This window comes from Oncorhynchus nerka, unplaced genomic scaffold (assembly GCF_034236695.1).
Source record: "Oncorhynchus nerka isolate Pitt River unplaced genomic scaffold, Oner_Uvic_2.0 unplaced_scaffold_891___fragment_1, whole genome shotgun sequence".
Classification (NCBI taxonomy): Eukaryota; Metazoa; Chordata; class Actinopteri; order Salmoniformes; family Salmonidae; genus Oncorhynchus; species Oncorhynchus nerka.
Window position 1 is genome coordinate 68,613 of NW_027040003.1, and position 25,031 is coordinate 93,643.

At 44.9% G+C, this 25,031-nt stretch overlaps 1 protein-coding gene across 1 annotated transcript in view; it reads left to right on the forward strand.

Annotated features, from left to right (window-relative positions):
- The window catches only part of LOC135568902 (low-density lipoprotein receptor-related protein 1-like), a gene marked incomplete at its 3' end in the record, with an annotated part of 88,147 nt that overhangs the window by 26,347 nt on the left and 36,769 nt on the right, over nt 1-25,031 (forward strand). The window contains exon 2 of the mRNA XM_065015689.1: nt 18,470-18,592. The remainder of the gene's footprint in view (nt 1-18,469; nt 18,593-25,031) is intronic.

Genomic DNA, 25,031 nt, shown 5'->3' on the forward strand with positions numbered 1-25,031 from the left:
CGGCTCATTCAAATGTCCTGCTTTCAAAACAAGAAAGTAACATCCTATATTAAAAGATCAGACACTGGCAGCATTGTCATAAAACATTTACCGCAGCCCCGAGTCTAAAGTTTCTGTTATTTCCTTCTGTTTGTTCAATGGTGGATTTGGTCAAGTTTTAAGTTTACAGGCCTTGTGGACTACAGGAAAAAGAGGACTGAGCACACCCCCATTCTCATCGACGGAGCTGCAGTGGAGCAGGTTGAGAGCTTTAAGTTCCTTGGTTTCCACATCACCAACAAACTAACATGGTCCAAGCACACCAAGACAGTTGTGAAGCGGGCACGACAAAATTGATTCCCCCTCATGAGACTGAAAAGATTTGGCATGGGACCTCCGATCCTCAAAAGGTTCTACAGCTGCACCATCGAGAGCATCCTGACTGGTTGCATCACTGCCTGGTATGGCAACTGCTTGGCCTCTGACCGTAAGGCACTACAGAGGGTAGGGCGAATGGCCCAGTACATCACTGGGGCCAAGCTTCCTGCCATCCAGGACCTCTATACAAGGCGGTGTCAGAGGAAGGCCCTGAGAATTGTCAAAGACTCCAGCCACCCTGTTCTCTCTGCTACAGCATGGCAAGCAGTACCGGAGCGCCAAGTCTATGTCCAAGATGCTTCTAAACAGGTTCTACCCCCAAGCCATAAGACTCCTGAACATCTAGTCAAATGGCTACCCAGACTATTCACCCCCCCCCGCTCCACACCACTGCCACTCTGTTGTCATCTATGCCTAGTCACTTTAATGAACTCTACCTACATGTACATATTACCTCAACTAACCGGTGCCCCCGCACATTGACTCTGTACAGGCATCCCCCTGTATATTTTTTTACTTTTTGTTTTTACTGCTCCTCTTTAATTACTTGTTACTTTTATCTCTTATTCTTATCTGTATTTTTTTTTAACTGCATTGTCGGTTAGGGGCTCGTAAGTAAGCATTTCACTGTAAGGTCTAAACCTGTTGTATTTGGCGCATGTGACTAAGAAAATGTCATTTGATTCAAAACTCCCAGAGGGCTCTATATTTAACAGGCACAGCTGGTGCCCAGGGCTTTTTTTTTGTTTGTTGCGTTTTGCAACATGAAACATTTTGGGAACCTTTTCCCTGTGCTCTTTTCACTGTTTTCCATTACTAAATCTTGAACCGTGTGTGGCTCCTGGGTAGAGAGGGAGGGGAAGGGAGGCCACTGTAGCCACAGGGAGTTCTTGATTTGGCCGTTAGATCTACAGCTTAACCTTTTTCAGGTCAGCCCAGAGGTCAGAATAGAGGACTTCTAAAGACATGACGGGGGGTTTACCGGGGTCTCGAACACATCCCCTCAATCCCCCATCCTCCCCTTTTCTGTCCGTCCCCTCACTCCCTCTGTCCTCAGCCTTTGCAGCTGTTTGCGTTCCCATTACTGGTCACACCTGGGCTTGTGGCCAGTGAAATCCCCAGGGTTTGGAATTTAATGGGGCCATCTCCAGGGAACTTTTCTCTCCATAGGGAAAAACATACAGTTTTTCCTTTGTTTTAATGGACTTCCAAGTACATTCTGCAAATAGTTGAGAGAAACCGTCACGGGGGGTGGGGTGTTTTAGCTCTGTGTTCCCAGGTCAAGGGTGGTCATGTTTTTGGAACGTCTTATCCATCTGAAGTTGCTTTCATGTCTTTTAGTTTTGACTGACCATGGAGTCCATTTTTGGCAGGAGTGGTAGATGTATCTGAGCACTTGGCCCTTTCTTTCTCTCTCTCCTGTGAATGGGGAAAGTGCTGTTTTAGATTTGTGTGTCTGAAGAGGAGGCCGGAACTGTAAGGCTAGCCAAGAGGGGACTTCATGATGGGAGGGATACACAACTCAAGTTGTTTCTTTCACCCTGATGTAAAGCATGAAACGCACAGACTGCCAATAGGCACTTATCAAAGTTCCTTGTCTTGCTGAAACAAAGCGGTACCTAATGTGTGCCGACCCGGTAGCGACAAACCTACCAATGTCTACTTTTAGAATCACAATGCTCTTCAACTTGACATTGAGTCAATCAGAGAGCACAAGGGGGGAAAATTTAGAAAAAAATATCATTTCTCCACATAGCCACAGATAAGCCAGTCACATTTCATATGCATTGTAGGCTATGGTATGATAGCTATTTAAGTGCACAGACGCAATGCATACAACACTAAATACTTCCTCCAAGCTAGCTAACCACTGTAGCTAGTATTGACATTTTAATAAATCACAATAGTAGCTACTTTCCATGAAACAGCTGCCTGTGTTAGCTGCTGAGTTTGGGCAGTGTCCTGCATTTAAACTCAGTTTTCGCAATTCCTGACATTTAATCTTAGTAAAAAGTCCCTGTCGTGAAGTCAGTTAGGATCACCACTTTATTTTAAGAATGTGAAATGTCAATAATAGTAGTGATTTATTTCAGCTTTTATTTATTTCATCACATTCCCAGTGGGTCAGAAGTTTACATACACTCAATTAGTATTTAGTTGATTGCCCTAAACAATTTAAACTTGGTGCAAACATTTCAGGTAGCCTTCCACAAGCTCCCCACAATAAGTTGGGTGAATTTTGGCCCATTCCTCCTGACAGAGCTGGTGTAACTGAGTCAGGTTTGTAGGCCTCCTTGCTTCCATACGGTTTTTCAGTTCTGCCCACAAGTTTTCTAAAGGATTGAGGTCAGGGCTTTGTGATGGACACTCCAATACCTTGACTTTGTCCTTAAGCCATTTTGCCACAACTTTGGAAGTATGCTTGGGGTCATTGTCCATTTGGAAGATTCATTTGCGACCAAGCTTTAACTTCCTGACTGATGTCTTGAGATGTTGCGTCAACATATCCACATGTTGAATGGCAAACGTTTGACAATCCTACCGGTGTGTGAGCTTTGACTCCTTGTCTCCTTTAAAAAAATCTGCGAACGTAATTAAGTTTTTATCACTTGTTATATAACTAGACACTTAGGATTAGACTTGTTTACACTGTATTGTGTTCTGTCTGCGATTTTAAAATGTAGTACAGTACATGCTATCTTCACAGGACCCTATTCCCATCAGTCATTTCATGGCCATTCTTTCTTCTCAGCCTCCCATCACACACCTGGTGTCTTGTATCCGTGACAGCTTTTTTTATTCTCTGTACACATTTTTACATACACTTACACTTCAGAGACAATCTCACTAACAATAGACCATAGCTAAGAATCTCCCTCTCGGGTGGTCTGGATGATAATGCAGCCGGTTTTCTCTCAGGAAGTTTATCCAAGTAGTAGTGTGTAGGTACGCAAATGGAAACTAGCTACACACACACACACACACACACACACACTCTGTAGAGTACACAGGGACAATAGTGGACCAGCCTGCTCTGTCATTAGAACAGTCTCCTGTGATTACAGGCTAGGGTTAATGGGGTGAGACTAACTGTAGCCTATGACGGAGAGTCTGAGTCACTGCCTGCAGGTGATCAAAGCTCCCCGTCAACATCTACTGTACTGTCTATGCTACACCACAGTGACATTGTCAATAAGGGTGGTGCTGGCGGGTCTCTGACTGCCTGGGGTATAGTAACTATTTCTGTCTGGTGAGTGAGCTATGTTATGTCTGTCTGACGGACTTATCTACTTTGGGACAAATGCCAACTTTGATGACTGGATGTTTGAGTGTCACTACTGATTTTAAATACCATCTTGACTAGATGGATGGAGTAAACACAAGAGACGAGGCAATTCTGAATTCGTACATTTTTAATGTTTCCCTTAATGATTCGTGACTTCAGAGGGCCTATTGTTATTAGATGAAACCATTCAAAATGTAGTTTCCAATTGAATCCGATCACTGCAACATTTTCAGAAATATTACTAGATCTCCATATATTTTAGGTTACTGTGAAGTTATTTACATTGTTTAAATTACCTTCCCACCAGTGCTCTCGAGAGTTGATTTGAAGCCTACTTTCAGACATCCAGTATCTTATCATTGGCTGTGTAAGTGGAGTGGTACAGTAGACCTGACTATTGTCTCTGCCTCTGTCTCCTGGCCTGTGTCGTATAGTGCTGTGCCCTGTGTTGGTGGGTTCCCTGGTGCAGCTCCAGTTTGTTTTATTTCTATACTGTGGTCACTGGAGGAAATGGGTCCTGTGGCTGTAGGAGAGAAGGCTGTTTTACTTGAGAGGGCGCTTCCTCTCCAACCTTATTGTGCCCTTCCTGGGTGACTGTGGACAGTGGTGGAGGGTGAGCTGTTATTCAAATGGTGGTAACCCAGACTGTTTTCATGCACCTCTAGTTGGGTAAACACCGTTGAGAGGAGGACTGCTCATTGATAGCAAGTGTGACCTTTTTCGGTCCAATCTCAACTAGGGCTGTTGCAGTGACGTGTGACCACCGGTGTGGCGGTAATGAGTCATGAAGGCAGTCAAATTCCACGTGACCGTTTAGTCACGGTAATTAGGCTTCTCCAAGCTCTAATGCTGCTGATAATCATTAGTAGCCTAACAAACTTCCTAACTGCCTGGTACTCAGCACTCCATTGCCCCTCTAATCACTGTGACATCAATGCAAATGTAATGGAACATCTGATCAAACACTTCATGAGAGCCCATGAGCTCATGTTGCACAACATTTCTCTAGGCTCTACTAAAAAGAGGAGGATCCCATCAGCTTCTTTGAGATGGGTGCATGATAATGGTCCATTCTAAATCAAAACCAATCTCACATAATATATGTAAAGACAAGATTAGTTTGATGACATTATTAGCATATCACTTGTGAATTATAAATATTATCACTTGTGAATGATGCCCAGCATTAGAAACTGCCTTTTTTGTGTGACCTTTTTTCTAATCCTAGTAGCTTAGCCCATAGGCCTATATGCTTTGAGAAGGTTTGTATCAACAACTAAGGTGCCAAAATAATACCTTTTAAAAATTAAGCACATTAATATGCTTTTACAGGGGGTTTAGAGGATTATTGGCATACATAAGCAGCATGTGTGTCTCAAGTTTGGGTAAACATTTTCACCATAATGCACCTTTTTATAATAAGCACTACATGCATAATCGCATTTGCGGTCACTTTTGATAGTGTTTTTCTGCTAATGGAACATTTGTGCTTATAGCCTACTGCCATGTGTGCATTGCTGCCTGTATATTGTGAATAAATAGCCTAATAGTTTATCAACGTTTGTTGCATCAGCCACATTGTGTAAAAGTGTTTTTGATGCTAGTGGTTGTATTAATTTGAGATCTATTGCATCCCACAACTGTCCTAGACTATGTTTTGGAATATTTGTTTCTCGCACAGAATAGGTAAAGTTTTGTATTATGGGGGATAGTAGAGTGACATAGGCTAGTGCTTTTGCTGTTCGTTAGGCCTGCTCATCTTGTTGGCTGATGAAAAGTAAATGTGGACAGGTCTTCCAATATCTTCAATATGCACCTCGGAATTGGATAAGGACGCACGCAGTTGCGTCCCAATGTGTCGGTCTTCACTTGTAGCCTGTGAGAAAGACTTGATAAGGTGCGCAAAGGGCACAATGGCTATTGGCCGCAAAAGACATTCATTTGTTTTCAGTGTGCATTACGGCCACAAAGGGGATGCCGACGGGAAATTCAAGGCATTGTCAAGTGCTTGTCAAATTGTGAATGAGAGACGAATGAAGTGTGTACAGCCTGCGCAAAAGAACTAAGCAGAGCTCATCCCTTTCAAGATACTTTTTTTTTCAACAATTTGTTTACGTATTATTTCGCTTATAATTCACTGTATCACAATTCCAGTGGGTCAGACGTTTACATACACTAAGTTGACTGTGCCTTTAAACAGCTTGGGAAATTTCAGAAAATTATGTCATGGCTTTAGAAGCTTCTGATAGGATAATTGACATAATTTGAGTCAATTGGAGGTGTACCTGTGGATGTATTTCAGGGCATACCTTCAAACTCTGTGCCTCTTTGCTTGACATCATGGGAAAATCAACAGAAATCAGCCAAGACCTCAAACAAATTCTAGACCTCCACGGGTCTGGTTCATCCTTGGGACCAATTTCCAAACACCTGATGGTACCACGTTCATCTGTACAAATAGTAGTATGCAAGTACAAACACAATGGGACCACGTAGCCATCACACCGTTCAGGAATGAGACTTGTTCTGTCTCCTAGAGATGAACGTACTTTGGTGCAACTCAATCCCAGAAACACAGCAAAGGACCTTGTGAAGATGCTGGAGGAAACAGGTACAAAAGTATCTATATCAACAGTAAAACGAGTCCTATATCGATATAACCTGAAAGGCTGCTCAGCAAGGAAGAAGCCACTGCTCCAAAACCACCATAAAAAAAGCCAGACTACGGATTGCAACTGCAGATGGGGACAAAGATTGTACTTTTTGGAGAAATGCAAATGGTCTTCCAAATGGACAACAACCCCAAGCATACTACCAAAGTTGTGGGAAATGGCTTAAGGACAAAGTCAAGGTATTGGAGTGGCCATCACAAAGGCCTGACCTCATCATATAGAAAATTTGTGGGCAGAACTGAAAAAGTGTGTGCAAGCAAGGAGGCCTACAAACCTGACTCAGTTACACCAGCTCTGTCCGGCGGAATGGGTCAAAAATTCACGCAACTTATTGCGGGAAGCTTGTGGAAGGTTACCCGACACATATGCCCAAGTTAAACAATTTAAAGGCAATGATACCAAATACTAATTGAGTGTATGTGAACTTCTGACCGACTGGGAATGTGATGAAAGAAATTAAAGCTGAAATAAATCATTCTCTCTACTATTATTCTGGCATTTCACATTCTTAAAATAAAGTGGCGATCATAACTGACCTAAGACAGGGAATTTTTAATAGGATTATATGTCAGGAATTGTGAAAAACTGAGTAATGTATTTGGCTAAGGTGTATGTAAACTTCCAACTTCAACTGTATTTCTTTGTTAACCACTCAACACTGCGCACTCCCTCAAATCGTTTGGAGAAAATATCCTCTATTTTATTCAGCTATGTTAAATTGTATTCTTCATACTATACAATAATGCCACAGATTTCTAAGCAAATCTTGTCTGCTAAATGAACTAGTGTAGCCCACAGCCATATGGCACAGCCACATCAGGACCTAACCTAAGTCAACTCAGAGTATGCTATTCTGTTCTTCTGAAATAGATTACATTTTCTTAATATCATGCTTCTTTAGACCTGTCTAAAATAAGTAATGGATAAGTTGTGAAGGTGTAGACTATATTACATGGATTTATTAGACTTTAAAATGTAGATGTTCCAAAGGTCTGCATCAGTGGCTTGTAGGAGATAGAAGCTTGTTTGTTAATTAACATTCAATTACCGTGAGACCGACCCAGGTATTTGCTTGACGATCACAGGCTGACTAAATTTCATGACCGCCACAGCCCTAATCTCAGCTACTCCCTCCTTCTCCTGCCTCAGCCCTCCTCCCTCTGCTTTTCCCCTGTCCTGAGCTGGCCTGAACCTCAGGCCTTTATCTCCTGTTCCTGCTGGTCAGCAGTGGAACTTGCTGTCTCGCCCTGGTGCTTTTCCTATACCTTCTTTTGTCTTTTCTCCTTCTTTCCCTTGTTCTGTCCTTTTCTCTCCACTTTGTCCTCCCTACCCCCTCTGTCTTTCTCCTTTAGCCACTTGGATGTTATCCATCAGTGTACCATTGCATAATGTATTCATTAATATAAGTTACTTAACCAGCATCGCCATCCAGAATGAGCAATACTAATTATCAGTTCTAATATGAAATTGGAAATACTCCGTCATTCTTGTCACCATTCTCTTTACTTATTGTCTCTTCCTCATTTTAGAACATCCTTGCTGGTCACAACAGTCCCAGTAGTAATACAGTAACGTCTGCTACTGTAGCTAACTAACCTCCTGACCCACTTCTTGCTTTCTCCAGTGTCTTCTTGTCAGCTGCTTGTTGAGTCTTGTCTGAAGCAGCTGCTGCTATGTGAACAGAACAGTCATTACTGTCTGGGAAAGTCGTTACACACACACTGCTGTTCCAAACATAACGGTTGCTCTCTGTAGGCCCTGTCACAGCAAGCAGTGTTCACATACAGGAAGTTACAGGAGATGGGGGGTGCCTGGCCTGTCTCTGCTAGTGGTGTCTACCGTAGCCTCCTCCCAAACAAACACACAACAAATAAGAGCTCCTTTTACACAAGCTGTGGTTCCATTTCATTATTAATTCAGGGATAAGGTGTGACTTTTGGGAGAGAGAATGGAGATAGAGGCAGACATTCGTTGTAGTGAGTCAGGCTGGGGTGATGGTAGCACTGTCAGGAAGAAGATGAGCAGAACAAAAGATCTGCATGTCGGAGTCAGACTTCTCTTTGTGCGCATGCATGTCTATAATTGTGTGTGTTCATGTGTATATTCCAGTGTCAGAGAGCCATATAAAGACCCCTTTCACCTTAGAAGCTTGCCAGTTCAATGCACTAAATGAACCCTACATGGCCCCTGTTTATTTGATGAAAACAATCAAACAAACAAACTGACAAACTGAATGTTTCAGTCGGTGGTCACCTGGAAGACTAGCAGACCATTTGGCTGCACCTTGGAGGGAAAGAATGTTTCTGAATCTGGGTGACTTTTTCCACATTTCTCAAGACTTTTCTATTTTTAAAAAAAACCTAAGGTGTACTGGTAGAGGGGAGGCACTAATACTTCACTGGCAGTCAGCTGAGTGGAGATGTAAGATGCCAACCCCATTTTGTTGAAACTCTCTTGAACTGCTGTGTCACACTCATAATAATCCTCTGACTTGTTCAGTATAGGCTAAATACATATACTAAAATGGTAGAATAACTTTCGGAAATCAGACCACTGTGTCGGCATTCTGGTTTGTCATCTGAAAAAGTACATTTATTTCATGAACTCTATCCCTTGCTCTCTCGTTGTTGTGTACATTCCTCTCTCATACGGCGGCATATGCGGAATGAATTCATACTACAGAATAGTAGGCTGATACACAACCAATACAGTAGGTGGCGGCATGCACCTATAGCATTTGCTTGTGGACCGCTGTAATACCAAAGGACTAGGTTGAATATTTGCTTTATGAAAACTACAACTCCTTCTGCCCAGCGGCACATATAGTTCTGGACTTAATCTATCTTGTGAATTATTTAATTACTATCTAGAGAAATGGCATATTGGGCTCACAAAAACCCTGAACTAAATGGAGTTAGTTGTTAGTTGTTTAACAACCTTCATACTGTTCCTGTGCCATCCCGGGATATACGCTATTAACGGTAATGCACACACGGGGTGCTATTTTCATTTTTCCCAAATGTAAACCCCCAAAAAAAAAATGTAATTTACCAGAATGCTGAGAAAAGGCTAACAAGTACCAAGGAATTCTCATTGCGGATGCTAGGTAAATGCTAACGAGGGCAAGTATCTCAAAATGCAGTTTGCAGAATGCACAAAATAAATATTAGGCAGCTGGGATATTAATCAAGGAGGGGATTATTTCTGCTGCTGTTACCAAGAAGCTTGACCTTGGAAGCTAACGTTTGCCACTTAGGTAACATTAGCAAGTTAGCAAAACCCAGCTGAACAGAATTTATTTATGCACATCTTAGTTAACTTAATGGTTATACGATATATACAGTTGAAGTCGGAAGTTTACATACACCTTAGCCAAATACATTTAAATTACATTTTACACAATTCCTGACATTTAATCCTAGTCAAAAAATTCCCTGTCTTAGGTCAGTTAGGATCACCACCTTATTTTAAGAATGTGAAATGTCAGAATAACAGTAGAGTGATTTATTTCAGCTTTTTTCTTTCATCACATTCCCAGTGGGTCAGAAGTTCACATACACTCAATTAGTATTTGGTAGCATTGTCTTTTTCATTGTTTAACTTTTATTTATGTATTTTTATTTAAAAATTACCCCTTTTTCTCCCCAATTTCGTGGTATCCAATTGTTGTAGTAGCTACTATCTTGTCTCATCGCTACAACTCCCGTACGGGCTCGGGATTGACGAAGGTTGAAAGTCATGCGTCCTCCGATACACAACCCAACCAGCCATACTGCTTCTTAACACAGTGCGCATCCAACCCGGAAGCCAGCCGCACCAATGTGTCGGAGGATACACCGTGCACCTGGCAACCTTGGTTAGCGCGCACTGCGCCCGGCCCGCCACAGGAGTCGCTGGTGCGCGATGAGACAAGGACATCCCTACCGACCAAGCCCTCCCTAACCCGGACGACGCTAGGCCAATTGTGTGTCGCCCCACGGACCTCCCGGTCGCGGCCGGTTACGACAGAGCCTGGGCGCGAACCCAGGGACTCTGATGGCACAGCTGGCGCCCTTAACCACTGCGGGAGGCCTCTTAATTGTTTAACTTGGGTTAGATGTTTTGGGTAGCCTTCCACAAGCTCCCCACAATAAGTTGGGTGAATTTTAGCCCATTCCTCCTGACAGAGCTGGTGTAACTGAGTCAGGTTTGTAGGCCTCCTTGCTCGCACACGCTTTTTCAGTTCTGCCCACAAATATTCTATAGGATTGAGGTCAGGGCCACTCCAATATCTTGACTTTGTTGTCCTTAAGCCATTTTGCCACAACTTTGGAAGTATGCTTGTGTAACGGATGTGAAACGGCTAGCTTAGTTAGCGGTGCGAGCTAAATAGCGTTTCAATCGGTGACGTCACTTGCTCTGAGACCTTGAAGTAGTAGTTCCTCTTGCTGTGCAAGGGCCGCAGCTTTTGTGGAGAGATGGGTAACGATGCTTCGAGGGTGACTTGTTCATGTGTGCAGAGGGTCCCTGGTTCGCACCCGGGTATGGGCGAGGGGACCGTCTAAAGTTATACTGTTACACTTGGGGTCATTGTACAGTTGGAAGACCCATTTGCGACCAAGCTTTAACTTCCTGACTGATGTCTTGAGATGTTGCTTCAATATATCCACATCATTTTCTCACGTCATGATTTTGTGAAGTGCACCAGTCCCTCCTGCAGCAAAGCACCCCCACAATATGATGCTGCCACCCCTGTGCTTCACGGTTGGGATGGTGTTCTTTGGCTTGCAAGCTTCCCCCTTTTTCCTCCAAACATAACAATGGTCATTATGGCCAAACCGTTCTATTTTTGTTTCATCAGACCAGAGGACATTTCTCCAAAAAGTATGATATTTGTCCCCATGTGCAGTTGCAAACTGTAGTCTGGCTTTTTTATGGTGTTTTTGGAGCAGTGGCTTCTTCCTTGCTGAGCGGCCTTTCAGGTTGTCAATATAGGACTCGTTTTACTCTGGATAGAGATACCTTTGTACCGGTTTCCTCCAGCAACTTCACAAGGTCCTTTGCTGTTGTTCTTGGATTGATCTGCACCAAAGTACGTTCATCTCTAGGAGACAGAATGCGTCTCCTTCCTGAGCGGTGTGACGGCTGCGTGGTCCCATGGTGTTTATACTTGCGTACTATTGTTTGTACAGATGAATGTGAATGGATGAATGAACCAGACTTGTGAGAGTCTACAGTGGGTTATTTTTTTCCCAGGTATTGGCTGATTTCTTTTGATTTTCCCATGATGTCAAGCAATGAGGCACTGAGATTAAAGTTAGGCCTTGATACACATCCACAGGTAGACCTCCAATTGACTCGAATGATGTCAATTAGCCTATCAGAAGCCTCTAGAGCCATGACATAATTTTCTGGAATTTTCCAAGCTGTTTAAAGGCACAGTCAACTTAGTGTATGTAAACTTGGAATGACATTGACCTCATCCCGTCAGTAGATGATGCCTGGCTATGCTTTAAAAGTGCCTTCCTCACCATCTTAAATAAGCATGCCCCTCTCAAAAAATGTAGAACTAGGAATAGATATAGTCCTTGGTTCACTCCAGACCTGTCTGCCCTTGACCAGCACAAAAACATCCTGTGGCATTCTGCATTAGCATTGAATAGCCCCCCTGATATGCAACTTTTCAGGGAAGTTAGGAACAAATATACACAGGCGAGCTTTTTCAAACAGAAATGTGCATCCTGTAGTACTAACTCAAAAAAGTTCTGGGACACTGTAAAGTCCATGGAGAATAAGAGCACCTCCTCCCAGCTGCCCACTGCTCTGAGGCTAGGAAACACTGTCACTACTATAATTGAGAATTTCAATAAGTATTTCTCTACGGCTGGCCATGCTTTCCACTTGGCTACCCCTACCCCGGTCAACTGCCAGGCACCCTCCACAGCAACCTGCCAAAGCCCCCACCATTTTCCTTTACCCAAATCCAGATAGCTGATGTTCTGAAAGAGATGCAAAATCTGGACCCCTACAAATCAGCCGGGCTAGACAATCTGGACCCTCTCTTTCTAAAATGATCTGCCGAAATTGTTGCAAACCCTATTACTAGCCTGTTCAACCTCTTTCATATCGTCTGAGATTCCCAAAGATTGGAAAGCTGCCGCGGTCATCCCCCTCTTCAAAGGGGGTGACACTCTAGACCCAAACTGCTACAGACCTATATCTATCCTACCCTGTCTTTCTAAGGTCTTCGAGAGCCAAGTTAACAAACAGATTACTGACCATTTCGAATCCCACCATACCTTCTCCGCTATGCAATCTGGTTTCAGAGCTGGTCATGGGTGCACCTCAGCCACGCTCAAGGTTCTAAACGACATTATAACCGCCATCGATAAGAGACATTACTGTGCAGCCGTATTCATCGACCTGGCCAAGGCTTTCGACTCTGTCAATCACAACATTCTTATTGGCAGACTCGACAGCCTTGGTTTCTCAAATGATTGCCTCGCCTGGTTTACCAACTACTTCTCTGATAGAGTTCAGTGTGTCAAATAGGAGGGACTGTTGTCTGGACCTCTAACTGTCTATGGGTGTGCCACAGGGTTCAATTCTCGGGCCGACTCTCTTTTCTGTATACATCAATGATGTCGCTCTTGCTGCTGGTGATTCTCTGATCCACCTCTACGCAGACGACACCATTCTGTATACTTCTGGCGCCTCCTTGGACACTGTGTTAACTAACCTCCAGATGAGCTTCAATGCCATACAACTCTCCTTCTGTGGCCTCCAACTGCTCTTAAACGCAAGTAAAACTAAATGCATGCTATTCAATCGATCACTGCCCGCACATGCTCGCCCGTCCAGCATCACTACTCTGGACGGCTCTGACTTAGAATATGTGGACTACAAATACCTGGGCGTCTGGTTAGACTGTAAACTCTCCTTCCAGACTCACATTAAGCATCTCCAATCCAAAATTAAATCTGGAATCGGCTTCCTATATCACAGCAAAGCATCCTTCACTCATGCTGCCAAACATACCCTCGTAAAACTGACCATCCTACCGATCCTTGACTTCGGTGATGTCATCTATAAAATAGCCTCCAACACTCTACTCAACAAGCTGGATGCAGTCTATCACAGTGCCATCCGTTTTGTCACCAAAACCCCATACACTACCCACCATTGCGACCTGTACCCTCTCGTTGGTTGCCCTCGCTTCATACTCGTCGCCAAATCCACTGACTATTGGTTATCTACAAGTCTCTGCTAGGTAAAGCCCCGCCTTATCTTAGCTCACTGGTCACCATAGCAGCACCCACTCGTAGCACACGCTCCAGCAGGTATATCTCACTGGTCACCCTCCAAGCCAATTCCTCCTTTGGTCGTCTTTCCTTCCAGTTCTCTGCTGCCCATGACTGGAACGAATTGCAAAAATCTCTGAAGTTGGAGACTCATATCTCCCTCACTAGCTTTAAGCACCAGCTGTCAGAGCAGCTTACAGATCACTGCACCTGTACATAGCCCATCTGTAAACAGCCCATCTATCTACCTACCTCATCCCCATACTGGTATTTATTTATTTATTTTGCTCCTTTGCACCCCAGTATCTCTACCTGCACATTCATCTTTTGCCGATCTACCATTCCAGTGTTTAATTGCTATATTGTAATTACTTCACCACCATGCCCTATTTATTTCCTTAACTTACCCCATTTGCACTCACTGTATATAGACTTTTTGTTTTCTTTTGTTCCACTGTATTATTGACTGTATTTTTGTTTACTCCATGTGTAACTCTGTTGTTGTATGTGTTGAATTGCTACGCTTGATCTTGGCCAGGTCGCAGTTGCAAATGAGAACTTGTTCTCAACTAGCCTACCTGGTTAAATAAAGGTGAAATAAAAAAATTTAAATACTTCTGACCCATTGGAATTGGGATACAGTGAGTTATAAGTGAAATAATTTGTCTGTAAACAATTGTTGGAAAAATGTATTGTCATGTACAAAGTAGATGTCCTATCCGACTTGCCAAAACTATAGTTTGTTAACAAGAATTTTGTGGAGTGGTTGAAAAATTAGTTTTAATGACTCCAACCTAAGTGTATGGTAACTTCTGACTTAAACTGTAGCTGGCAAACATTAGTAGTGAATTTCATACAAGTGTAACTTGATCAGGATATTGGCGCGGCAGGTAGCCTAGTGGTTAGAGCGTTGGGCCAGTCACCGAAAGGTTGCCAGATTGAATCCCCGAGCTGACAAGGTAAAAGACAGTTAACCCACTGTTCCTAGGCCGTCATTGCAAATAAGAATTTGTTCTTAGCTGACTTTCCTAGCTAAAAAAATAAAATAAAATAAAAATCACCTCCCTTAAATTCACTACAGAAGTGACTCACCTCAGAAAGCGCCCATTTTGCTTGTTGTGCTTCTTTGTAAACAAACTCACTTGATGGCTCAAACCGCTGTTTTGGGAAACTAGTTTTGGTAACCTTCATAATGGAAAAAGCTTTATAATGAAAAATGATCTAACGGGAGAAATGATAAACACAATCTGCTTGATCTATTATGACATCTTCTGTTGTAAATGCTAACAAGCGTTTTGCAAACATTTTGTAAAGTTTCTGACCTAAACTATACAAGTAACTCACATCCGCTACTCAGTCTGCTGCACACACAAAACTAATATTAGTTAGAGGGGATTCTCTGCTGTTACCAAGCGAATGCTTTATTTTGGAAGAAGCTAACAACTTAGCTAGATAGCTAACTAGATACAAAATTAGCAAACCAAATGCACAATTGCAGAGCGTTTTGCACATTTTAGACGGTTAACTTAATAGTTATAAGATATCTAGCTGGCAAATAGTTCAGTTGTGAATTCCATACTGTAATTGGATCACCTGGCCCGTGCTGCATGACAGTGATTGACTCACAAGGCTCCGGTCTCTTGTCATGTGTGCTTGTAAACAAACCCCACGTGACTTGGGACTAATGTAAGCTACATAATAATGTGACCGATGAAATGAAGAATGCAATGTATTGCACAAGTTGACTGCAGGTATTTATTTAAAAAATATCTACAAATGTTTTCATAAAAAAATGTTAAAGAAATAGTTTTAACAGTATTGAAAAACCATTCCGTGGATTTTCCCAAATACTCCAATATATGGTATACTGCCCAATCCTATCGCTCAGCACTAGCCCCACTTTTCCTGACTGGCTTTTTAGGTCAGAATTCCTAATGTTTCCTTCACAAGCTCCCAAGCCCCCATGTGCCTGCCTGGCCTTGCATGCTAAACCAGCACTCCCTCAGCCTCCTAGACTAGACAACTAGGCTGTTTAGTGTGTGTGTGCACCGGAGACGATTTGAGGTGGTGCGGCTTTGAATTCTTTCCCCCCTTTTGGTTCTGGCTAGAGGACTGTTTTACGGAACAAGATGTCCTTTGATAGCCTGGAGACGTGTTGCATCACTGCTGTTGGTCTGGGAACCCTGACCTAGATATTTGGGGGCAAGCCGACGCAAAGGCCGACAAGGCCGGAGGCCGTTCTCTCGCTCTGTGTGCCTTGCCTGTGAGTGTGTGTGTGCGCACCTTGCCTGTGAGTGTGTGTGTGTGTGTGTGCGCCTGTGTGTGTGTGCGCCTTGCCTGTGTGTGTGTGTGTGCGCCTTGCCTGTGAGTGTGTGTGTGTGTGTGTGCGCCTTGCCTGTGAGTGTGTGTGTGTGTGTGCGCCTTGCCTGTGAGTGTGTGTGTGTGTGCGCCTTGCCTGTGAGTGTGTGTGTGTGCGCCTTGCCTGTGTGTGTGTGTGTGTGTGCGCCTTGCCTGTGTGTGTGTGTGTGTGCGCCTTGCCTGTGAGTGTGTGTGTGTGTGCGCCTTGCCTGTGAGTGTGTGTGTGTGTGCGCCTTGCCTGTGAGTGTGTGTGTGTGTGTGCGCCTGTGTGTGTGTGCGCCTTGCCTGTGTGTGTGTGTGTGCGCCTTGCCTGTGTGTGTGTGTGTGCGCCTTGCCTGTGAGTGTGTGTGTGTGTGTGCGCCTTGCCTGTGAGTGTGTGTGTGTGCGCCTTGCCTGTGAGTGTGTGCGCCTTGCCTGTGAGTGTGTGTGTGTGCGCCTTGCCTGTGAGTGTGTGTGTGTGCGCCTTGCCTGTGAGTGTGTGTGTGTGTGCGCCTTGCCTGTGAGTGTGTGTGTGTGTGCGCCTTGCCTGTGAGTGTGTGTGTGTGTGCGCCTTGCCTGTGAGTGTGTGTGTGTGTGTGTGTGCGCCTTGCCTGTGAGTGTGTGTGTGTGTGTGTGTGTGTGCGCCTTGCCTGTGAGTGTGTGTGTGTGTGTGTGCGCCTTGCCTGTGAGTGTGTGTGTGTGTGTGTGTGTGTGTGTGCGCCTTGCCTGTGAGTGTGTGTGTGTGTGCGCCTTGCCTGTGAGTGTGTGTGTGTGTGTGTGTGCCTTGCCTGTGAGTGTGTGTCTGTGTGCGCCTTGCCTGTGTGCGCCTTGCCTGTGTGCGCCTTGCCTGTGTGCGCCTTGCCTGTGTGCGCCTTGCCTGTGTGCGCCTTGCCGTGTGTGCGCCTTGCGTGTGTGCGCCTTGCGTGTGTGCGCCTTGCCGTGTGTGCGCCTTGCCTGTGTGCGCCTTGCCTGTGTGCGCCTTGCGTGTGTGTGCCTTGCGTGTGTGCGCCTTGCCGTGTGTGCGCCTTGTGTGTGTGCGCCTTGCGTGTGTGTGTGCGCCTTGTGTGTGTGTGTGCGCCTTGTGTGTGTGTGTGTGCGCCTTGTGTGTGTGTGTGTGCGCCTTGTGTGTGTGTGTGTGCGCGCCTTGTGTGTGTGTGTGCGCGCCTTGTGTGTGTGTGTGCGCGCCTTGTGTGTGTGTGCGCGCCTTGTGTGTGTGTGTGCGCGCCTTGTGTGTGTGTGTGCGCGCCTTGTGTGTGTGTGTGCGCGCCTTGTGTGTGTGTGTGCGCGCCTTGTGTGTGTGTGTGCGCGCTGTGTGTGTGTGTGTGTGTGTGTGTGTGTGTGTACCTTGCCTGTGAGTGTGTGTGTGTGTGTCTACCTTGCCTGTGAGTGTGTGTGTGTGTGTCTACCTTGCCTGTGAGTGTGTGTGTGTGTGTCTACCTTGCCTGTGAGTGTGTGTCTACCTTGCCTGTGAGTGTGTGTCTACCTTGCCTGTGAGTGTGTGTCTACCTTGCCTGTGAGTGTGTGTCTACCTTGCCTGTGAGTGTGTGTCTACCTTGCCTGTGAGTGTGTGTCTACCTTGCCTGTGAGTGTGTGTCTACCTTGCCTGTGAGTGTGTGTCTACCTTGCCTGTGAGTGTGTGTCTACCTTGCCTGTGAGTGTGTGTCTACCTTGCCTGTGAGTGTGTGTCTACCTTGCCTGTGAGTGTGTGTCTACCTTGCCTGTGAGTGTGTGTCTACCTTGCCTGTGAGTGTGAGTGTGTGTCTACCTTGCCTGTGAGTGTGAGTGTGTGTCTACCTTGCCTGTGAGTGTGAGTGTGTGTCTACCTTGCCTGTGAGTGTGTGTGTACCTTGTCTGTGAGTGTGTGTGTGTGTGTCTACCTTGCCTGTGCGTGTGTGTGCGCGCCTTGCCTGTGCGTGCGTGTGTGCGCGCCTTGCCTGTGCGCGCCTTGCCTGTGTGTGCGTGTGTGCGCGCCTTGCCTGTGCACGCCTTGCCTGTGCGTGCATGTGTGCGCGCCTTGCCTGTGTGTGCATGTGTGCGCGCCTTGCCTGTGCGTGCATGTGTGCGCGCCTTGCCTGTGCGCGTATGTGCGCGCCTTGCCTGTGCGCGTATGTGCCCTTCCACTAACGAGCTGCCAATCAGGACAACATTCTCTGAGCCCAATTAGTCCCTGTTTTTAACTGTTGAGATTCAAAGCTGCCTTAGCCTTCATTCTAACAGCCAGATGACTCCATAGAAATAGAAACGTCAACAGAAATCAACAGAAACTGCATTTGTCTAATGATTCACCTATCAATCTGAAATAACATTTAATCAACGATGATTCAACATTCTTCTCATTTTTATTATACAACAAGTATTATGGGATGTCTGTCAAACACCCTTTTATATTTTTACCTAACACTTCGTTATGCAATTCACAATTATTGAGCCGCTTTTGCCTTCTCAAACAACCATAATGCATCAAACTTTCTATTCAACATTGTGTTTCGTGTTATCTACTACTTTTATTGTTAGTTAATATTTGTCTTGTGTTTCAGCCCCAAAGACGTGCAGTCCAAAGCAGTTTGTGTGTAAGGACCAGGTAACGTGTATCTCCAAGGGCTGGCACTGCGATGGAGAGAAAGACTGCCCAGACGGCTCGGACGAGGCGCCGGATGTCTGTAAGTCTCTCATTCTCTCACATGCTTTCTGTCCAGCCAGCGTGTCCAGTGTTCACCGTTGTCGTGCTATGAAGGAAAATAGCAACACAATGCTACTCAAATCAAATCAAATGTATTTATATAGCCCTTCGTACATCAGCTGATATCTCAAAGTGCTGTACAGAAACCCAGCCTAAAACCCCAAACCGCAAGCAATGCAGGTGTAGAAGCACGGTGGCTAGGAAAAACTCCCTAGAAAGGCCAAAACCTAGAGAGGAACCAGGCTATGTGGGGTGGCCAGTCCTCTTCTGGCTGTGCCGGGTGGAGATTATAACAGAACAAGATGTTCAAATGTTCATAAATGACATCCTATCAGTGAGCTAGCTAGCCATCTAGCTAACCTTAGGCTCTATGTTTTTTAGTTTGCTACATAAATAGATATGCTAGCCTATTAGCCATGTGATGACTGACTTGTGATCATTGCCCTTGCTAGTTTAATTGTATTGACATTCCCAGCCTTAAGTTATATTCGTCCATTTTTGTCCAGAATATTGAGTCATTAAAACTGAAACGGTGTATGGAGGCAGAAAACAATGTACCAGGCCAGCTGTGATTTACAACCTGATTGTAATGTTTTTTGGACTACCAAGAAATGTGTTGGTGAATTATATTAGTCATGCATAGAGCTGCATCCATCTATTCTGCCAACAATGCCTTGGTGTACGTCATGGAACGTTGAGTCAAATGGAACCTACTGTATTTTTTATAACCTCTTATGAAGTTGATTTTGTAGCATAAACTGGGAATTCGATTTTTTTTTACTGATATGAATATCTGTTTCATATCCGCAAAATAGTTAACGCTGTCCGTTCCACTTTAAACTTTAGGTCACTGGTTGCTTTTCGTGCTAAACACAATGTTTTTTGCAATGGTAAGTAAGTTGTACAGTACATTTTGATTGGGAAATGCTTAATGATTGTGTTTTTGTATCATTATGATTGAAATCTACTGGCTTATTATTTCAGAGTTTATGGACTGCTTATCCTTTAACATCATGCTGTGTGTGACTGCTGTCTTTCAATCGGACCTATACAATGGTATAGTGGTGTCTGGAGAAGTACGTATACTGTACGCATATTTTGCCCAAAAGTTCCCAAATGGAAAATCCTATATTTTCCTGTTGTTTTTGTTCATATTTTCACTCTCAAAAGCACACTTAATTTTTTTGGGGGGGAGAAAAAATACAACAATATTAAGTCCACAACAATGCTTATACCACATCAATCTGATTGGGTGGGCCTGTCAGGGCCTGTCAGGGCCTGTCCAGCTACCGAATATGAGTAGGTATTTTGAAAGATTGTGCATGTGAATTGACATTGCCAACAAACGGAAATATGTTCAGAAGAAATAAATATACACTATGTAAAAACCAGCTACTCCCTCGACAGAGATCTATCGTCTCGAAAACTAAAGCAGATAGCTTCCTACTGCGCACCACTTAAGAGGGAATGGAAGCAGCCCTGTCTGTTTGGTCAGCTTCTCCCTCTGAGAGAAACGCAAAGCAAAACATAAGAGAAATATAGAACCAGGGAGGGAGTGAGTGAGTGACAGAGAATAAAGGGAAGAGGGCGGTGGAGACTGAGGGGGTGAAGGGGAGGGGAGGGGAGGAACTCTGGGAGGGAAGTCATTACAGGCTGGCCCAGACCAATGTAGAAACCTGCTGTTTTTTTGCGCCAGCCACAGCCTACACCCCTATCTATCTAGGACAGAAACAACTGTGTGGGTGGGTGAAAAACGAATTAAATGTGTCATGAAACTGTGAAAATGCCAGGAGTAGGATGATATTTGTGTTAGTAGCAGCACAGACAAATGATATAGCCCTTGGTTCACTCCAGACCTGACTGCCCTCGACCAGCACAAAAACATCCTGTGGCGCACTGCAATAGCATCGAATAGTCCCCGCGATTTGCAACTGTTCAGGGAAGTCAGGAACCAATACACGCAGTTAGTCAGGAAAGCAAAGGCCAGCTTCTTCAGGCAGAAATTTGCATCATGTAGCTCCAACTCCAAAAAGTTCTGGGACACTGTGAAGTCCATGGAGAACAAGAGCACCTCCTCCCAGCTGCCCACTGCACTGAGGCTAGGTAACACGGTCACCACCGATAAATCCATGATTATCAAAAACTTCAACAAGCATTTCTCAACGGCTGGCCATGCCTTCCTCCTGGCTACTCCAACCTCGGCCAACAGCTCCGCGCCCCCCGCAGCTACTCGCCCAAGCCTCTCCAGGTTCTCCTTTACCCAAATCCAGATAGCAGATGTTCTGAAAGCGCTGCAAAACCTGGACCCGTACAAATCAACTGGGCTTGACAATCTGGACCCTCTATTTCTGAAACTATCCGCCGCCATTGTCGCAACCCCTATTACCAGCCTGTTCAACCTCTTTCATATCGTCTGAGATCCCCAAGGATTGGAAAGCTGCCGCAGTCATCCCCCTCTTCAAAGGGGGAGACACCCTGGACCCAAACTGTTACAGACCTATATCCATCCTGCCCTGCCTATCTAAGGTCTTCGAAAGCCAAGTCAACAAACCGGTCACTGACCATCTCGAATCCCACCGTACCTTCTCCGCTGTGCAATCTGGTTTCCGAGCCGGTCACGGGTGCACCTCAGCCACGCTCAAGGTACTAAACGATATCATAACCGCCATCGATAAAAGAAAGTACTGTGCAGCCGTCTTCATTGACCTTGCCAAGGCTTTCGACTCTGTCAATCACCATATTCTTATCGGCAGACTCAGTAGCCTCGGTTTTTCTGATGGCTGCCTTGCCTGGTTCACCAACTACTTTGCAGACAGTTCAGTGTGTCAAATCGGAGGGCATGCTGTCCGGTCCTTTGGCAGTCTCTATGGGGGTGCCACAGGGTTCAATTCTCGGGCCGACTTTTCTCTGTATATATCAATCATGTTGCTCTTGCTGCGGGCGATTCCCTGATCCACCTCTACGCAGACGACACCATTCTGTATACTTCCGGCCCGTCCTTGGACACTGCTATCTAACCTCCAAACGAGCTTCAATGCCATACAACACTCCTTCTGTGGCCTCCAACTGCTCTTAAACGCTAGTAAAACCAAAAGCATGCTTTTCAACCGTTTGCTGCCTGCACCCGCACGACCGACTAGCATCACCACCCTGGATGGTTCCGACCTAGAATATGTGGACATCTATAAGCACCTAGGTGTCTGGCTAGACTGTAAACTCTCCTTCCAGACTCATATCAAACATCTCCAATCTAAACTCAAATCTAGAGTCTGCTTTCTATTCCGCAACAAAGCCTCCTTCACTCACGCCGCCAAACTTACCCTAGTAAAACTGACTATCCTACCAATCCTCGACTTCGGTGATGTCATCTACAAAATAGCTTCCAACACTCTACTCAGCAAACTGGATGCAGTTTATCACAGTGCCATCCGTTTTGTTACTAAAGCACCTTATACCACCCACCACTGTGACCTGTATGCTCTAGTCGGCTGGCTCTCGCTACATATTCGTCGCCAGACCCACTGGCTCCAGGTCATCTACAAGTCCATGCTAGGTAAAGCTCCGCCTTATCTCAGTTCACTGGTCACGATGGCAACACCCACCCGTAGCACGCGCATCTCACTGATCATCCCTAAAGCCAACACTTCATTTGGCTGCCTTTCGTTCCAGTTCTCTGCTGCCTGTGACTGGAACGAATTGCAAAAATCGCTCAAGTTGGAGACTTTTATCTCCCTCACCAACTTCAAACATCTGCTATCTGAGCAGCTAACCGATCGCTGCAGCTGTACATAGTCTATTGGTAAATAGCCCACCCATTTTCACCTACCTCATCCCCATACTGTTTTTATTTATTTACTTTTCTGCTCTTTTGCACACCAATATCTCTACTTGTACATGACCATCTGATCATTTATCACGCCAGTGTTAATCTGCAAAATTGTAATTTTCGCCTACCTCCTCATGCCTTTTGCACACAATGTATATAGACTCTCTTTTTTTCTACTGTGTTATTGACTTGATAATTGTTTACTCCATGTGTAACTCTGTTGTCTGTTCACACTGCTATGCTTTATCTTGGCCTGGTCGCAGTTGCAAATGAGAACTTCTTCTCAACTAGCCTACCTGGTGAAATAAAATAAAATTAAAATTAAAATGTAGAAGTGTGAATACAGAACTAAACATGTACTGTATAACCACAACAAGAGGCCAAGAAGACAAATTCAGACCAACAACAGGAATAGCTCTCATTATTTCAAAGATGTGTGTGATATTGCATATTCTCTTGAGTGAAAGTTCAGGATGGATGCAAGAGTGGTGTTTGTTTTTTAATGTAGGCTGAATGATTCCCCTTGGTATTTTGTTGGTGTGTGTGTAGCGGCTATTTAAATGAAGTCGGCCACTGTGGCCATGCAGCTGGTCAGCACTCCTACGAACGGAGCAGAGCACAGCGCACCTTCTACAATGGTCATCTTTGTGTCCAGTCTTGCCTGGTCAGAACAGCACACCTGTATTTGTGGAGTTTCTCCCATTCTTCTCTGCACATCCTCAAGCTCTGTCGGGTTGGATGGGGAGTGTCGCTGCAGAGCTATTTTCAGGTCTCTCCAGAGATGTTTGATCGGGTTCAGGTCTGGGCTCTGGCTGGGCCACTCAAGGACATTCAGAGACTTGTCCCTAAGCCACTCCTTGGCTGTGTGCTTGGGTTGTTGTCCTGTTGGAAGGTGAACCTTCGCCCCAGTCTGAGGTCCTGAGTGCTCTGGAGCAGGTTTTCAGTAAGGATCTCTCTGTAATTTGCTCCGTTCATCTTTCCCTCAATCCTGACTAGTCTCCCAGTCCCTGCCGCTGAAAAACATCCCCACTACACAATGCTGCCACCACCATGCTTTACCATAGTAATGGTTACAGGTTTCCTCCAGACGTGACTCTTGGAATTTAGGCCAAATAGTTTTATTCTTGGTTTCATCAGACCAGATAATCTTGTTTCTCATGGCCTAAGAGTCTTTAGGTGCCTTTTCGCAAACTCCAAGCGGGCTATCATGTGAGGAGTTGCTTACGTCTGTCTGCCAATTCTACCATAAAGGCCTGATTGGTGGAGTGCTGCAGAGATGTTGTCCTCCTGGAAGGTTCTCCCTTCTCCACAGAGGAACTCTAGAGCTCGGTTAGTGACCATCTGGTTCTTGGTCACCTCCCTGGCTGGGCGACCAGTTCTAGTAAAAGTCTTGGTAGTTGCAAACTTCTTCCATTTAATATGATGGCGGCCACTGTGTTCTTGGGGACCTTCAATACTGCAGAAATGTTTTAGTACCCTTCCCCAGATCTGTTCCTCAACACAATTCTGTCTAGGAGCGCTATAGACAATTTCTTCGAACTCATTGCTTGGTTTTAACTCTGACATGCATTTAATCCATTTTAGAATAAGGCTATGACGTGGAAAAAGTAATGGTCTGAATACAATCTGAAGGCACTTTATTTCCCTTATGTGGATGCTGCTTTGTTTGTTTTTTTTTGTTTGGAGAGGACTGACCATTGTGTTGTTGAGCGAGCGAGGACGTGAGGCATGCTGAAGGCAGCACTGAATGGAAAATCGCATGCAGCAGCCAGCCTAACAGGCCATTTTGAGTTCAGTGACATTCAGGGCCAACCCAAGAACATGGGCCTTTGCTTCAGCCCCAGAAAGCACTGCCTCTCTTTTTCACTCTAAAGTGAAGCTACAAAAGAGCAGAGCATGGTGGTTCAGTTTAGTCGGTTGACTAATAATGGTCCAGGATCTGGCCTAACACCAGAGGTCAACCTCCACATGTGACGCTGCTAATGTACAATCTTACCGGGGCTTACCGTACGGCTGAGGGCCACAGGCCAATTTGTGTCACCCAAACAATGGCCCCACTTATCCCATCCCTTCTTGCCCCATCCCACCTCACCATGTGACTACACCATTTATGTGAAGAAGCTTAAGGACTCAATGTGCACTTGTGCAAGCTGTCAAATCTGCCACTCTCCCTGAAACCCATTGTTTTGATGGAGGCTTAAAAAAATAAATGCTTTGTTGAGTGCTGGAAAAATCACTGTACCATTCTACTGTTATTCTGTGGAAAAGCCGTGACTCATTGTTGCATTGTTCTGACCACCTGACCTGCACCAGGACAAACTGGGCCCCTAGTTATAGACTACAACACTTAGGTCAGGTCACATAGTCAGGAAAATCTCCTGGCCCAAGCATAGGAGATTGACAGCACCCTCTAAATGACACCAGGAAGTTCAAGGCAGACTGCAGTTCTGCAAGCATTGTTTGCAGATGTAGGTCCTTGAACCAATTTTTATTTTAAAATCGCACACAGAAGAACTACTAGCTAATGGCAGTCTGTAGTATCCCAGAAATCCCAGAAATATATGCATATACACTACATGACTAAAAGTAGGTC